The 14,425-nt window shown below is 40.2% G+C and overlaps 1 protein-coding gene across 3 annotated transcripts in view; it reads right to left on the minus strand.

Moving 5' to 3' along the window:
- SHISA9 (shisa family member 9) overlaps positions 1–14,425 on the minus strand; it is a 176,916-nt gene that overhangs the window by 61,523 nt on the left and 100,968 nt on the right. The window lies entirely within an intron of this gene.

Below are 14,425 nucleotides of genomic sequence, written 5' to 3' on the forward strand. Positions count from 1 at the left end.
CAAATCATTGGGGTTTTTTTGTGAAATTTAAAAAAATCCAAGATCAGTATAGGTATTGTACACTTGTAAAATGAATTAAGACTTTAAAAATGCAAATTCCTTCCTTGAGATGCACTTAGGAAAATGTTATTCATGTGGCAATTGGATAAGTCTGTAATACACTTTTTGTTTTCTCATCTTTGTGACTCTATTCCATTTCCCAGTTACAGAACAGTTTCTCAGGTATAGCTGCCTGGTTGAAGGCAGAGGAAAGGAGGTGAGCTTTTATTTTTTGTCTCTGAGTTTATACTCATTGCTTGCCTTTTCACTTGGTGGGGCTTTATTCAGGAGTGCATAGACTGTGAGACATCATACTGCCTGATCTACTCAGTATGAGTCACCATTTGTAAACTGTTTATTGAACTGAGCATAAACAATAAGTTACACAGAACAAATGTACAGAATAAATAACTATTTTTAGATTGCTGTAAGCCCTTTCAAAGTCTTCATTCTACTGAAGTAACATTCTCTTGTAAATGGATATATTCAGAGCACAGTTCTGATACTACTGTCATTTAAAGCAGCATAAAAAGCAGCAACTCAAACAGTCAGAGTACTCACATTGCTGTGAAAGGCAAATGTCAAAGGCACTTATGAGCTGCTGTCTTCAGGAGGTGATTCTGGAGCAGTGGTTGAACATGCAGGACACACAGGTCTGGCTTGGTGTGTAAAGTCAGCTCAGGTAAATGAATTCCCAAGCTGAAAGTATCCCTGTTACACCAGCCCTTCCAAGGCAACAGGAAAGAAGCCAAAAAGCTCCACTAGGACTGAGCCATCCCCCTCCTTTTCCCCTCTTCTGTGGAGTAGCTGTGATATTTGTTGTGACCAGGGAATTGTGGGGTTGTGCATCTGATGCTGTTTGTTCAGCTGTGATGCTCCTCACAGATCAGAACCTGGAGTTCCTGCCTGCCTTGTGCTGCAGTTCCACCCCAGCCCCCAGCGCTGGGGCTGTGCCAAGGCAGCCCAGCCGTGCCTGGAGCAGCTGTGGGGCTGCCCATGGTAAAGTCACAGAGGTCCTCACTGGGGGCTCTGTGTGGCCACAGGAGCGCTGCTGGCACTGCAGGAACCATCTCTGATGTCAAGGGTTTCCTGCCTTGCCTCCAGCTGCCTCCCCAAAAACACTAAGGAAGGTCTTGTAAGCCTCTGTCTACCTGCCAGGCTCATGAAGGTGTGGCAGACACTGTCAGGTATCTAAAATTAGAGATGCATATGTTCAGGAAAATGAATTCCTCTCAGATGTCCTAGCTGAGGAGTAGTTGTAGCTCTGACCTTCCAGTTTTCCTGTAAAGCAGTCAGTTTCAGAAGTCACACCTTGAGCCTCTTTTCTCCTACTGCAGAGTCTCATCCTTCTGTTGCTCTCTGACAAAATGCAAAATCTGCTGCACCCACTGTCTTGTTCAAGAAACACCACAGGCCTGGCTTCAAAATCTGCAATTTGCTGCAAATCTATGACAGATGCAGTGACTTAAATGGGTTTTAAAAGCAGTTACTGATGTGTTTCACACTTGGTAAAGTATAGCTAGACCCCCATGTAGAGTTTGAGGCTCCACAGGACACAAAAGCTGTTGCCAGTGGATGCAGTGTGGGCCACCAGAGCCCAGGGACTGTGTGGGGACCCTGCAGGGATGCAATGGGCTGGGCCAGGTTAAGGAGCCTTAGAGGAGCTCTTCAGCTCCCTGGTAGTGGAGAGAAGGTAAAGCCAGACTCTTCAGGGGAGAAAAAGAGCAAGAGGTAATGAGCACAAGTTCCAACATGAGATATTCTGGTTGTGAAAAAATCACTGTGAAGGATGTAGTGCAGGAGGATTTCCAGAGAAACTGTGGAATCTCCATCACTGGAGGTAGCTCAGAATTTGACTGGACAAGGTCTTGAGCAATGGGATTCAAGTTCACCCTGCTTTGAGCACAGGGTTAGAGGTCATTCTAACCTGAATGACTCTGTAATTCTAATCACTGACCTGAATAAGAATAGGCCTGTGAGCATACTTCCTTTTTTCCCCAAATCTGAGCCCCAAGCACAAAACAATGTACCATCAGGATCCATCAGAACTGCTGCAGTTCTGTTTTGACTAGAGATTGCAATCATTCTTTAACTGAGTTTCCCAGGTAAATCACTGCAGAACTCAAGCTTTTAGAGCTCCAAGTTGTCAGTGTTATTCAAATAAGAATTCTCTGCTCTAGCTCACTTGGGAAATTAAGTAACTGTAACTGTGACATGTGTATTGGTCCAGTAAATCTATTGTAATTCCTTCAGAGACTCTCAGAGGAGCATTATGTCATGTAGTCCATGTGTGATCTTTGGAGTCAAAGTTTTGGGGTGAATCTGTGATACAAATCTCAGGATTTGCATTTAGTGGACTTCAGAGTTTTAGTGCAGCTGTTATCTTTCCATGGGTATTTGCTATGCATTTTAAAATGTTTTCATGAAGTTTTAATGAATGTTTTTGTTTCATGCAGTTTAGTCCTGTCTTGTTCATGACGCAGTTCAACAAAAACACTTCTGTTTCAGTTAAAATCCTAAAGATCTAAGAGCAAAAATGTTTTGTGTAATTGTTGAACTGCAGCATTTGCCCATTACAGTGATCTTGTACTGTTCCTATTCCAAGTGTTATAAACTGTAGTTTCAAATCATTTTATAAAGGTGGGATTTGTTGTTCATTTCCTTGGTGGATGTTGTCAAGGAACACTCCTACTTGGTTTCTTATACCTTTGCTTTAACCCTATCTGGGCAAAATCTTAATTTTGCCCCATTGTTCATATTCAGAAATATTTTGGACAAGTACCTTTGATAGTATTTAATTTTAAATTAAACACCGCCTCTGAAAAGCTCTAATCTTGAACACACAGTTCTGAGGGTAAATTTTCAAGTCACATAAATAATATGAGGCCATAATTCCACAGTGTATGGCATGAGTTGGGCACATTATTTATATGAAGTAATGTCCAATCAGTGGTTTTCTCCATGGTACCCAATTTGCCATAAACCCAGAAAATTTGATCATTTTTCTATAACATTAGATTTAAAAATAAAGCACAGCTTGAGAAATGCAAAAGGAAATCTATACAAATACCACTATTATTCAAGTATATGAGTCCTGACAACACCTCTCTTTTTTTCTTCAAAAGAAACAGCAGTAAGTAACTGAGATCTGTCAAATGCTTTTGCATGGTTCATTAGCTATATTGCCTCCACATTTTTTCTTTTTTTTTAAACATTTTAAGTGCAGCCAGTCAGTCAGATTCTGAAAAATAGAGCTTTGCTTCTCGTTTTAAAATGTGCCATTCACAAAGGAAAAATTGAATTCTGAGATTTCTGATCAGGCTGAGTTTTTCACAGAGATTTTGGAAATAATTTATTTGTCCTTTGCTTGGACAAATCCATGAATAATCACACTCTCTGGGAAAAATGCCATCATTTCAACCGTTCATCATTTCATGGCAACATTTTGATCTGGTCCCAGAAAAAGCTTCTTTTTTGAGTAGAAGACATTGAAGAGAGCAATATCAGCTAATCTTCAAAGGACATAAATATCCATGTCCTGTGATGTCCAGCTTCATTTCAAAGTCCCCAGGACCAGCTCAGACAGTTCTGGTTTAACTTCAGCTGTCATCACACCACATAGAACAAACTCTGCTGATATTTTTCCATTATGAGTTTCAGTGGCACAGCCAACTCAGCTCATGTTGCAGAAATTATTAAGGTTCCTTAAGTGGTACAAGAGTATTTTGAAATAAATCTTTTGCTGCCACTTGCTGTAGCTGAACAAGCAGTAATATTAAATCCTGTAGAAGTCCTATAGGATAAATACAGTGAATTATGAAAATTATTATTATGAAATTATGAAAATAAAATCCTATAATGAGATAGCAACAGAAATCAACCACATCACTAACTTTCCAGAGCAGATTATGCCCACATGGAGTTTCAAGCATTTTCCTTTTAAAATTAACTTGTAATTTCAAGTCACACTTTATGTACCTTATTCCCTGCCCTCTCTGAGCAGGAAGTGGGACCAGATCACCCACTGTGGTTCCTTCCAACCTGGTCCATTCTGTGATTCTGGGAATTTGGGGTCTGGTCTTCAAGTTTTGGCTGAACCACTCTTGGAGTTATGTGCAGCTCATCAGCTCAGGGGCAGCTTCTGTCCAAGCTTTATGGTGAGGAGGAGGGTGTTTATTCGAATGGGAGACAGAGGACAAAGAAGGAGTTTTGATCACATGTTGGTCATTAAGCTCAATAACGTGATGTAGTCATTGTACTGAAAGACACTGAACTTCCCCAACATATTTTTCTCCTATGCCAATTTCTAAAATAAATCCACTCTCCTTTCCCACCCTCTGAATCCCAGTGTGGAATATGGAAGTAATGCACTTGCTCTTTCTTGGATCTCTTCCAGCTCTAAAGGAAAGAAAAGGAGCTGATCAGTTCCTCTGGCTTGGGAAATGCTGGCTTCAATATTTTAATTGTTTACTTGTTGCCCAGGAACCACTGTGCTGCAGTTATGGTAGAGGTTTGATTTCTTGCTTCTGAGCTCCTTCAGTACATCAGCATCTTCTCAAACTCTGCTCCATCTTGGAAAGTCTCTGGCACAAAGCAGTGAACAGTCCTGAGAAATCTTATGGAAAACAGAGCTGAAATCTTGATGAATTCTAAATTTGCAGGAACTGACAATTCCCAGCTGTTTTCCTGTTATTATCAATGCACTCTTACAGAACAGCAGAATATAATATTAAAGATAAAGGCATCATCTGTTTATTTTATGTGATGCTTTGATAGGTGATCCAGAGATGTCCTATAGAAGTAAGGAAAAGATGGGGAGGAATGTCTTGCAATGTGCAGTTGTGGGTCATGGTTATTTTCTGTAGCTGTGAGTTAGGAATGAAATTGCACCCACTGTGTGCACCTGAGCTAAACACCCTCATGCTCAGTGTAATGTTCAGTTAGAAAATAAATGGGCATAATTGGAATATTATCCTACTTTTCCCAAACATGGATGGGCTTGCTGTTCTTGGCAGAACTGCTGCTTCATTTAACTCTTGCCTTTCCTTTCATCTCTCATGCTGTTCCATAAGCAGGGCTCCCAAAATTAAGAAATTATGAAAAAAAATCTCATTCATGACACATGATAAGTTTTTGCTGACCTTTACTGCTTTATTTTCTTTCCTTTGTCTGTTGGGAAAAAATAAATCAGGGTCTAGTCTTCATCCCAGAGTCCTGAGCACCTGCACAGTGCAGCTCATCTGCAATACCAAAATGTGCTTTTGAATCCAACCTGAACCCAAGAAACAATATGAGTTGAAAAAAATCAATAGTAGGATGGTTTTCAATGTCATTATAAGCCTTTTTTTCACCAAGCTCCAATCCTTTTTACTTCTGTTCTTGGTTCCTAAGTTATCTTAATGCAGACTTAAGGGTCTTTTGAGGGGAGGCACTTTGTCTTGTTTTGCTACCTGCCTACATTTTCCTCAATGAGTCCTTGGTATCTGGTTAGTTTATCTGAAAGTCTAGATAAAAGCTGAGCTTTTGGAAAGCCTGAATCCTGGTTTGAAGAAGAACCTCTCAAGAGATTTTGGTTTATTCCGCCAGAGGAAGTTAATGTCAAGCTTTATTCAGATAAACAATCTCCCAATATTAATGTTTCCCTGACTGGGACGTCTTTGGACAGCTGTAATATTTGTAGCAGTTCTTTTAAATCATCACTTCTGTCAATTTGAAAATGCCATGGTATAACGTTTACAACCTTTTTTTTCTCACATTGCCACCCATTGTAAATGCTGCTGCACTAAGGAGTCAGTTAATAGGGCATTATATTATTTGGTATTTCTTGTGACAGTGGAAGTAGGATAATATCATAGCTGGAATATGTCCTGATGGCTTGAAATTTCTGTGCAGATTGTCACTGTGATGCCATTTGCATTCAGCTGTTAACAAAGATGCTAAAGCAGTCATTTTTTGATGGACTGCTTGATTTCAACACAGAATTCTCAGGAATGCAGTGCTGTGTGCCTTCTAGATAAGCTAAAATCAAAGCAATAAAGAATCATATTGTGTGAGATGGTTACCAGGGGAGGTGAATTTTGCCTACCTTGGTTTTGGAATCTGTTCCAATAACACCAAAGAACTTTGCAAAAGTAACTGTGATACTTCAGAGGAGCATGGCACTTCCACAATTGCTGTTTCAGTCTGTGTCACAGACTGTGCCTCTTTCTGTCACCTGAAAGACTCCATGTATTTAATGAAATGGGTTTCATGTGTAACATTATATAATTGCCAGCCTCTGTGTCTGTACAATACACCTTGGCACAGTGGCTTTTAAAATGATTGGTAGTAAATGGAAAGCTGTAGTTGAAATTAATGCAAAGTTTGCTGCTTTTCAGTAGGACTTTGCGTAATAGTCATAAAAACTATGCAGCATATTGTTTGCATTTTAAACTTGCTGCCTAAAAGAGTTCTCAGAATTGGTTATACAGGCCCTGAAATCAGTCAAAATGCTTTTAAACTGCATGGAAACAGAGGATATGAAGTGCTTGTTCCATTTTCTCTCTTCCTCTCAACTCACCTAAATGCACAAGCCCTGTTCCACAGACCCTTGTCATTCATGTGAAACTAAAAAACTCTGTCAACATGGAAATTCTCCAGACTGTCAATTCCCTTAACTAATCCAATTTCTACAGACAAAGCATCTGCTGTGCTTTTAGCGAGTTCTTTATTTGCTGATTGGAAGGGAGAAAGATATTGGTGGGAGATCAGGTCTGGGATCTTCTGTAGGAAGAACTGCACTTGCAAATAACTCCTAAAAGTAAATATCAAATAACAGCTGGTTGTGTTAAAGAAAAGCCTTTGCGATACTCAGTGAGAACCTGTGTTGCATTTATAAGGAATGTATATGTCAATATATATCAAGGAAATTGTATAATAAGAACCTGGCCTGAAAACCTAATGGTGGTACTGATGGGTGTCATGGGATAATCTTCCTTCAATGGAAAGATCCTTCCACCCTCCCATGAGCAGCTATCACTCTGCATACTGCTTCCAATCTTTTACTCATTCCAAATGAAATGAATAGAGCTTCTGCACCATTGATTTCAGAACCATTTATGCAGCAGGAAGAATATATAATAATAGTAAAAAGACACTGTAGTAGGGAAAATAGGTTGTTTGTGTGTTACACATGACTCAGCAGAGCCCATATTTTGTAACTGTTCAAAGCTGCTTGGCAATTAATCCTTCTCCCGGTAAAGTCTTGGCCTCAGGCACCTTGCCATATGTTTGAGGTGGGAATGGTGCAACCTACAGCTTTCTACAAGGCTGCAATAAAGCAGGAGTTGTAGTGCTATGATACAGATTAAAATCACTAATTAACTTTATTGACATTTAAAATTAATTCTGTGTTACGTAGCCTAATCCCAGGAACCTAACTTTGCTGCATTAACCAATGTCAAGAAAGAATAATAAGGGATTCATTCAAGGATAAAGTGTGTGCAGTAAAATGTATTCAGTTGTCTATTGTGTGGAGCAGAGAGAGGCAGCAAGCTGAGCACGAGAGGTACCTGCCCATCTGTCTTGTCTTCAACTAAAATATCCAAATTTCTTCTTCCCCTCTGAGTGATGTCCTTTCCAGCCTCTCCTGATCCTGCATGGTGGGTTGGTCCTTCCCCACACGGTGCCAGAGGTGCTGTCCTGCCCCTGCTGCCCTGCAGTTCCCAACAAGTCTCCAGCCCTGGCTGTGGCAGCAGAGCCTCACAGGGGGCTCCAGCATGGATTCCTTCCAACATGGACTGACAGGAATCCAGCCCACAGATGACTGTCCTGGTACTTCAGCCTTCTGCTGAATGCAGGTACCACCTGGTGCTGCTCACACTTTGTACCAGCAATTCTCTGCTTTGGTCTGACGTGCCCTTGTCTTTTCACTGTAGCTGTAGCATCCCTGATAGGAGCAAACAGGCAGCAGGGACAGGTTTTTAAAAGTATCAAAGTGCCCAGAGAAGCAGAAAATCACACTACATGTTGGGATTTGTATTGAGGTACCAAATATCGTAAAAAATCTTATCTCCAAAGCTTCTGTTCCTGCACTTAGATTAAAATTCCAGCTCTTGTCCAGAAGAAACTCATCTAAAGAGGAGTGAGGAAGAGGAGGGACCAGTTGCACAGATGTTTGGATCTTACTTACACAAAGACATTGCAAGTGTTACAGAAAGTGTATCCTAAAGATTAAAAATATAAATAGAAAAAACCCTCCAAATGGTATGTCTTAAAAGAATTCTTATTTTAGCTTGATCTAGTGCCATTCTTTGGAAATTTTTTTTTTTGAGGTCTAACTAATTTTTGAAACCTTAGCTTTGTTCTTAAATAAATACCAGGTCTGAATCATTACCCTCCTGCTGAGGTATATACAGACAGGGGAAGATTTTAGCACAAAGTAGCAGCTTCATGTCTGAGTATCTCCATTTTTGGCAGCTTGCATCTCATTCTATTATTTAAGCATGGGGGCAGGATTTGAATGTAGAATGTTGGGGGTTTATTTTAGTTTGTTTAATTATTAGCTTAGAACCAAAAATAGTACAAGTCCTGATTTACTTTAACACTAAGGGTCCTATTCATAGAATCCAAGCCACAACCATGAGAGAATTGCATAACTTAGGAACATAATAACTGTAATTACTGGAACAGCAAAGGTCACTGGGTCCATCACCATTATTTCTTAATTTCCCTTTTACTTTTGTCCATTTGTGCATATAGTCCTACTTTATCCATTCCTTCTCTGTACATCTTCTCTTGTTATAGGCATGACTGGATTTGCTGTCCCTGAATTAAGCAGGACACCAAATTTTCCTGAATGTCTTTTTTTTCCCTAGATGTTGTAACTTTTCAGCGCTTCCTTCTTCTGCTTCAAATTTTTGTTTGAATTTTTAATCAGTAGGGATCCACTGAGAGTGGTGGTGTTCCTGTCAGCAGCTGTCCTCAAAACAATCACCATGGAATCCTTCCACTTAGGAAAAGCATTTACTCACCTTGCTTTTCTGAACATTAATCTGGCTACTAAAAATTGCTGTATTTGCACTCAACCCTTACTTGTTTATTACTAAATAGCTGTTACCCCTCCACCTTAAATCTGGTTTATTCTGGGGTCGTGGATCTTTCACCATCTCCTGGAGGTCGATGGCTGCTTCCGCTAAAGAAAAAAAGCCTCCTCTCCAACAGAAGGTCCTGCTCTGACAAGGAGCACTGTCTGCAATGTTCCCAGGGCACTGAGGCAGGTTATCCATGGCACAGGTTCGATTTGCTCCCACAAAAGACCATTTCCAAGGCAGTTTAGAATTATCTCCTGTACAACATTAGATTTTGAAATATTTGTCTATTTAGGTCAAAAGCAGTGCTACCAAATCAGGGCAAAACTGCGTAGGAGGCTCTTGGGTTTGCATCCTCATTTATCTGAGTGCTCAGTGCAGTTTCTAAACTTGCCTGAGTGAAGGTTCCCTTCCATCACATGAGGCACTGAGGCCAAGGGCATTAAATAACTTCTACTGAACCATAGCAGGGACCTGCATCTGCCACAAATCAAACATAAATCTTCTAAATCCCATATCAGCAAAGCCACTATAAGCCATCCCTATCAGAAAAAGTCAAGTTTCTTGGTATTCAGGATTCTTCAGAATTTGAAGGGGACTAGTTTTGGGAGATGTCTGCTTTTATTTTAAAAATTCATGTCTTCCCAACACATTTTATCACAGCATGTCATAGAAACAATATGACTGACTGGCAACGTGACGTTAATCTAGGATGAAGTGTCAAAACAGGGCTTTGTCTCAAACCAGGAACCTCTTAGTGTAAGCAAACTTACAAGAACAGGGCTAAGAGAAAAGCAGGTCAGATTAGTTTCACTTATGCTCCAACTTGGATTAGAACTTTTCTAATAATGCCATGTCATCTCTCTCAACAGTTTGGTTTATCTGGCAAACTCCCCACACAAGTGCCCTTTCTTCTACCTGTACTCTGAATGTAAAGTTTTCATTTGACCTGAAGGGGTTTTGCAAGGTTTTCATACTTGACTTTCCAAAGAGCTTTGTGACTGGTGCAAGTGTTCATTCCTCCTGGGGGATCTTGGAGGGAGGATTCCCATATTCTCAACCCTGCCTGGTACATGATTGCATCAGGAGCCCACATGCAGTGGAATAGCCTGGGCATGGCCATGATGGACCTGCCTTACACCTGGGTTGTGCTCCAGCTGGAAAAGTGCTGGGAAGCTGTGCCATGAGGATTCAGCTTCAGCTGCTCCAGCACTGGTGAGAAAGCCCAGCAGCACAGGCACAGCACAGTAAATACTGGGGTGAGCTCCCCAATGTCCTGCTCAGCAAAGATCAGGGCACCCAGAGTGAGTTTAAAGAAGCAGCTGCACAGAAATGGTGGAAGTCAAGTCCAGCTTTTCCTGAGTTTATAGTTTAGCAGCAATCAGGGATCCTAAAACCTCTGTCTCTAATTGAGTTTAAAAGTGCTTGCTTTGACCTGTAAACCCCTCAGGCTCAGTAAATTACAACTAACATTTTTTCTTACTCTCATGCCTTACCTGAGGAGAGATGCTCTGAGTACAACCACTTTGTGAATAAAAATCCATTAATGTTTTATATCTAAATGAATAATAAAAATAAGAATAATATTTTAGGACATGAGAGATAAGTCAAAAGTAATTTAAAATACATATGCACATTTTATTGTAAATTAGTAGGAGCTATTACGAGTAGTCTGGATAGACTATTATGTCACTGTCCAGATAAACTGCTTTCCTCCAGGTCTCCACAGTGAAATCAGAAGTGAGGAATGGGTTAGAAAGTAGAAGGCAAAGCCCCTTCACGGTGGGCAGTGAATCTCTGGGTAGCTGAGGGAGGAGGGAATGCAGTGGGACACAGACTGAGGGCTCTGTGCTCGGTGGAAGCCAAACTTGGTGTTTTGAGGGAAAGGAAAAAGGTTTTTGAATCCTTCAAGTTACAGATCAAGCCTGTTAATAATTAAATTCTCAGCAGTTGGTGCCTGCACATTCTGTGACTCCCTTTACCTGAAATGCTTCACTTTCCAAGTGATAATATACTGAGAATTGAATACTTATCATAAAATAATTGAGTTTTTAATTGAACCCATTAATCTTTATTGCAAATTCTAGAAATAAGAGGGTTTTCAAAGTTCATTAAGCCACAATATTTTCTTCAAAATATAGGCTAAAATCTGCATGCGTACATAGATGTAGTTTCAAAACTGTGGGACCCATGTGGAGATGTGTAACACCCCTGCAAACAGGAGCTTGGCTTGATGCAGTGTAATAAATCATCAAATCTCTCTGCAAAGAACTTTCTTGCCCCACTGGGGTGTGCTGACTAGGGAAAGTCATAGCTGAGTACTTGCAAGAGCCAAAAAGAGAAAAAATATATGAAGAAGTAAAAAAAAAAAAAAAACAAAACAAAAAACCCCAAAAAACCCCCAACCTTGTTCTAAATAAGTTTGATTTCTGTCAAAAGGAATTAATTCCCTTTGAAAGGTACTCCCTTCATTGCTAATTAATTCACATGCACCTAATGTGTGATTTCAATTTAAAGAGCTAATCCCCTTGTGTGAGTTCAAAGAGGGTTTTTAAAAAATAGAACATTTCAAATGCCTATGAAAATGTGAAGGAAATTGAAAGGGGTTAAAACTTACAGAAATCTCTTATTTCCCCATAAGTAGTGCTAGAAAGGATTTGTAAGAATGGGTGTGTATGCATGTTTATGTAATACTTATTTTTTATATATATATGTATATAGGACAAGAACTGAATAAGCTGATAATAACATTCAGGAGGTTAATAACAATTGCTCATATTTAGCCTTACAAAGACTTTGAATAGATCTTTAAAAAAATCTTAAATTGGAAAATATAACCACACAAAAATGTGAACTTTAAAACCTTTATCCATAGAATTCCTGTGGTGCTCCAGCATGGTCAGGGAATTTCCTACAGAGAGATTTGAATGGACCTTCTGCAGAGCACTGAGAAATGAAGTGCAGGAGCCACAGACAGACCTGCCCTTAGCTGGGAGAATTAAATGCACAAAAACAGTTTTATACATATATAAAGCACTTTCATTCAAAATGTTGATCTTTGGAGAATAAATAAATTTTTTCACCTTTTTTAAAATTTTGAAATCTTCAAAGAACACAATGATCTAGAAGCGTCAATTTCAATAAACAAATATTTTTAAATGTAATTTTTTTTTTGTATATACACAAAACTTGTATCTCTTAATTTGGAAATGTTTAGAAAAATCAGGTGACAGCAGCCACCCAGCTATTTTTGGAAAGCTGCATTTCTTTTAAGAAAATGCTATAAATCCTCTCCAACCTATTGCATACTGCAGCGCTTAAATATATTTATTTTCTGCTCTATTATTTATTACTTTTGTCCTTCCTTACACTCTCATGCCAGCTTCATTTATCTTTATTCATGATAACTGGAGATGGTGGCAAGGAGTATTTGTTTGAGGACAAACACTTTTGGAAAATAACAAAACTAACTCCTGACCTTCAATACTGTGAGGAAAAAAACTCCAAAGAATTAACAACAACAAGATTACCCAACAAGAGTCTAGAGATTGGGGTGAGAATACAAGAAATGGATCTATTTGCCAACTTCCAGGTTAAAAAGCTGAGAATTTCTGGCTGCTTCTCTTCTGTCCCCCAATCAGACAAGATCTCACTCTATAGATCTTCAAGTCTTGATGTTTGTTAAACTCTTTTTATCCTTGTATGAATACTCCTTATGTAACTTTAAAAAACAAAACAACCAAAAAAGCCCAAAAAACCTTCATCCCTTGCTGTAAGCAGCAACCTGATTTTTGCTGGTTAGCCGCTGCATCTGAGCTCCATGTATGCAGGGAGCCTCCAAATATCCACTTTTACATTGCTGTCCTCACAAAGTGTTGAAAGAGGATACAATAATAGGTCAGGACAGAAAGAATATCAGAAAATCCCAAATAGATTTTTCATGTAGTTTATTGGAATCAAACATATCCTGGGGCAGTGAGAAGGAAAGGAGTTTTCAGTCGAAAATAGAACTTTAAGATTTTTTTCATCCTTTTCATAAAGCATCTGAAAGTCTGAGGAAAAGTAGGGGAAAGGAGGATGAAGTAGGAAAATACCTTGAGGGATTAATGTTCGTGTCTCAAATAACACTTTCATATTTTGCAGCTTTCAAGCTTTCTGGTTTGTTTTCTCTTTTTCTGTTTTTGTTCTGGGAATGGAAGATTTGTTTCCCACAGTGCAGAGTGTTTGGTGCATTGGCTGGGTGCTGTTCTCCTTGGGGGTTGCCAAGGACCAAGTGAGTGCTGTGGAGCCCTTATGACACTCTGGGGACTCTGGGGTCTGCCTGCTGCTCCCACTGCACCTCCTGTCCCCAACAGTGCCCAGCGTGCCAGCACAGCTCTGCAGGAGCCCTGGCTGCAGGGCAAGGTGCCCTGTCTGTGCAGAGTGTCCCTGTCTGTGCAGGGTGTCCTGTCTGTGCCAGGTGTCCCTGTCTGTGCAGGGTGTCCCTGTCTGTGCAGGGTGTCCCTGTCTGTGCCAGGTGTCCTGTCTGTGCCAGGTGTCCTGTCTGTGCCAGGTGTCCTGTCTGTGCAGGGTGTCCCTGTCTGTGCAGGGTGTCCCTGTCTGTGCCAGGTGTCCCTGCAGTGCAAGGTGTCCTGTCTGTGCAGGGTGTCCCTGTCTGTGCCAGGTGTCCTGTCTGTGCCAGGTGTCCCTGTCTGTGCCAGGTGTCCCTGCAGTGCCAGCTGTCCCTGCTGTGGTCACTGCTCCAGCCCATCCTCTGCCCTGCCCTGCCCTGCCCTGGCAGCCTCCCTTCCCTTTAGTTCTCTGAAAGGTTTCCCTGAACTGCAGAGAACAGATGTCTGCTGGATTCTTGTCAGTATTATTTGGGTTTCTGGGTACAGCTGCCATTTTAAACAGGCTTTAACTTTGTTTCAGTAGATGAGATGTTCTGCTTTCTTTGTGACCATGCAGTGAGATGTCACATGGATTCCTTGTGTCCTTATCCTCTCTCTTTCCCAACAGAGGTGAATATTTTTTCATGGATATTTTGGTGTTTATTTTTGGGCTCTTTATCACATCTTATGTTCAGCTTCAGTAATTTATAATCAGAATGGTAGCTAAAAATCAGTCTGTACCCCAAGTGTTCACATGACATTTTCTATTTTCTACACACAAACCTTAACTAACACGTGCAAATCAAGACTCTAGACACAAGTGCCTATTAGCACAAAGAAAATTGATGCATGTTTCATTCCATGAGTGACTAAATACAGGGCAAAGATTGAAGATGCATAATTTTGGACAATTAAGTTCAAAAAATATCACGTGTTTTATTTTTAACC

Source organism: Zonotrichia leucophrys, chromosome 14 (genome assembly GCF_028769735.1).
Source record: "Zonotrichia leucophrys gambelii isolate GWCS_2022_RI chromosome 14, RI_Zleu_2.0, whole genome shotgun sequence".
NCBI lineage: Eukaryota > Metazoa > Chordata > Aves > Passeriformes > Passerellidae > Zonotrichia > Zonotrichia leucophrys.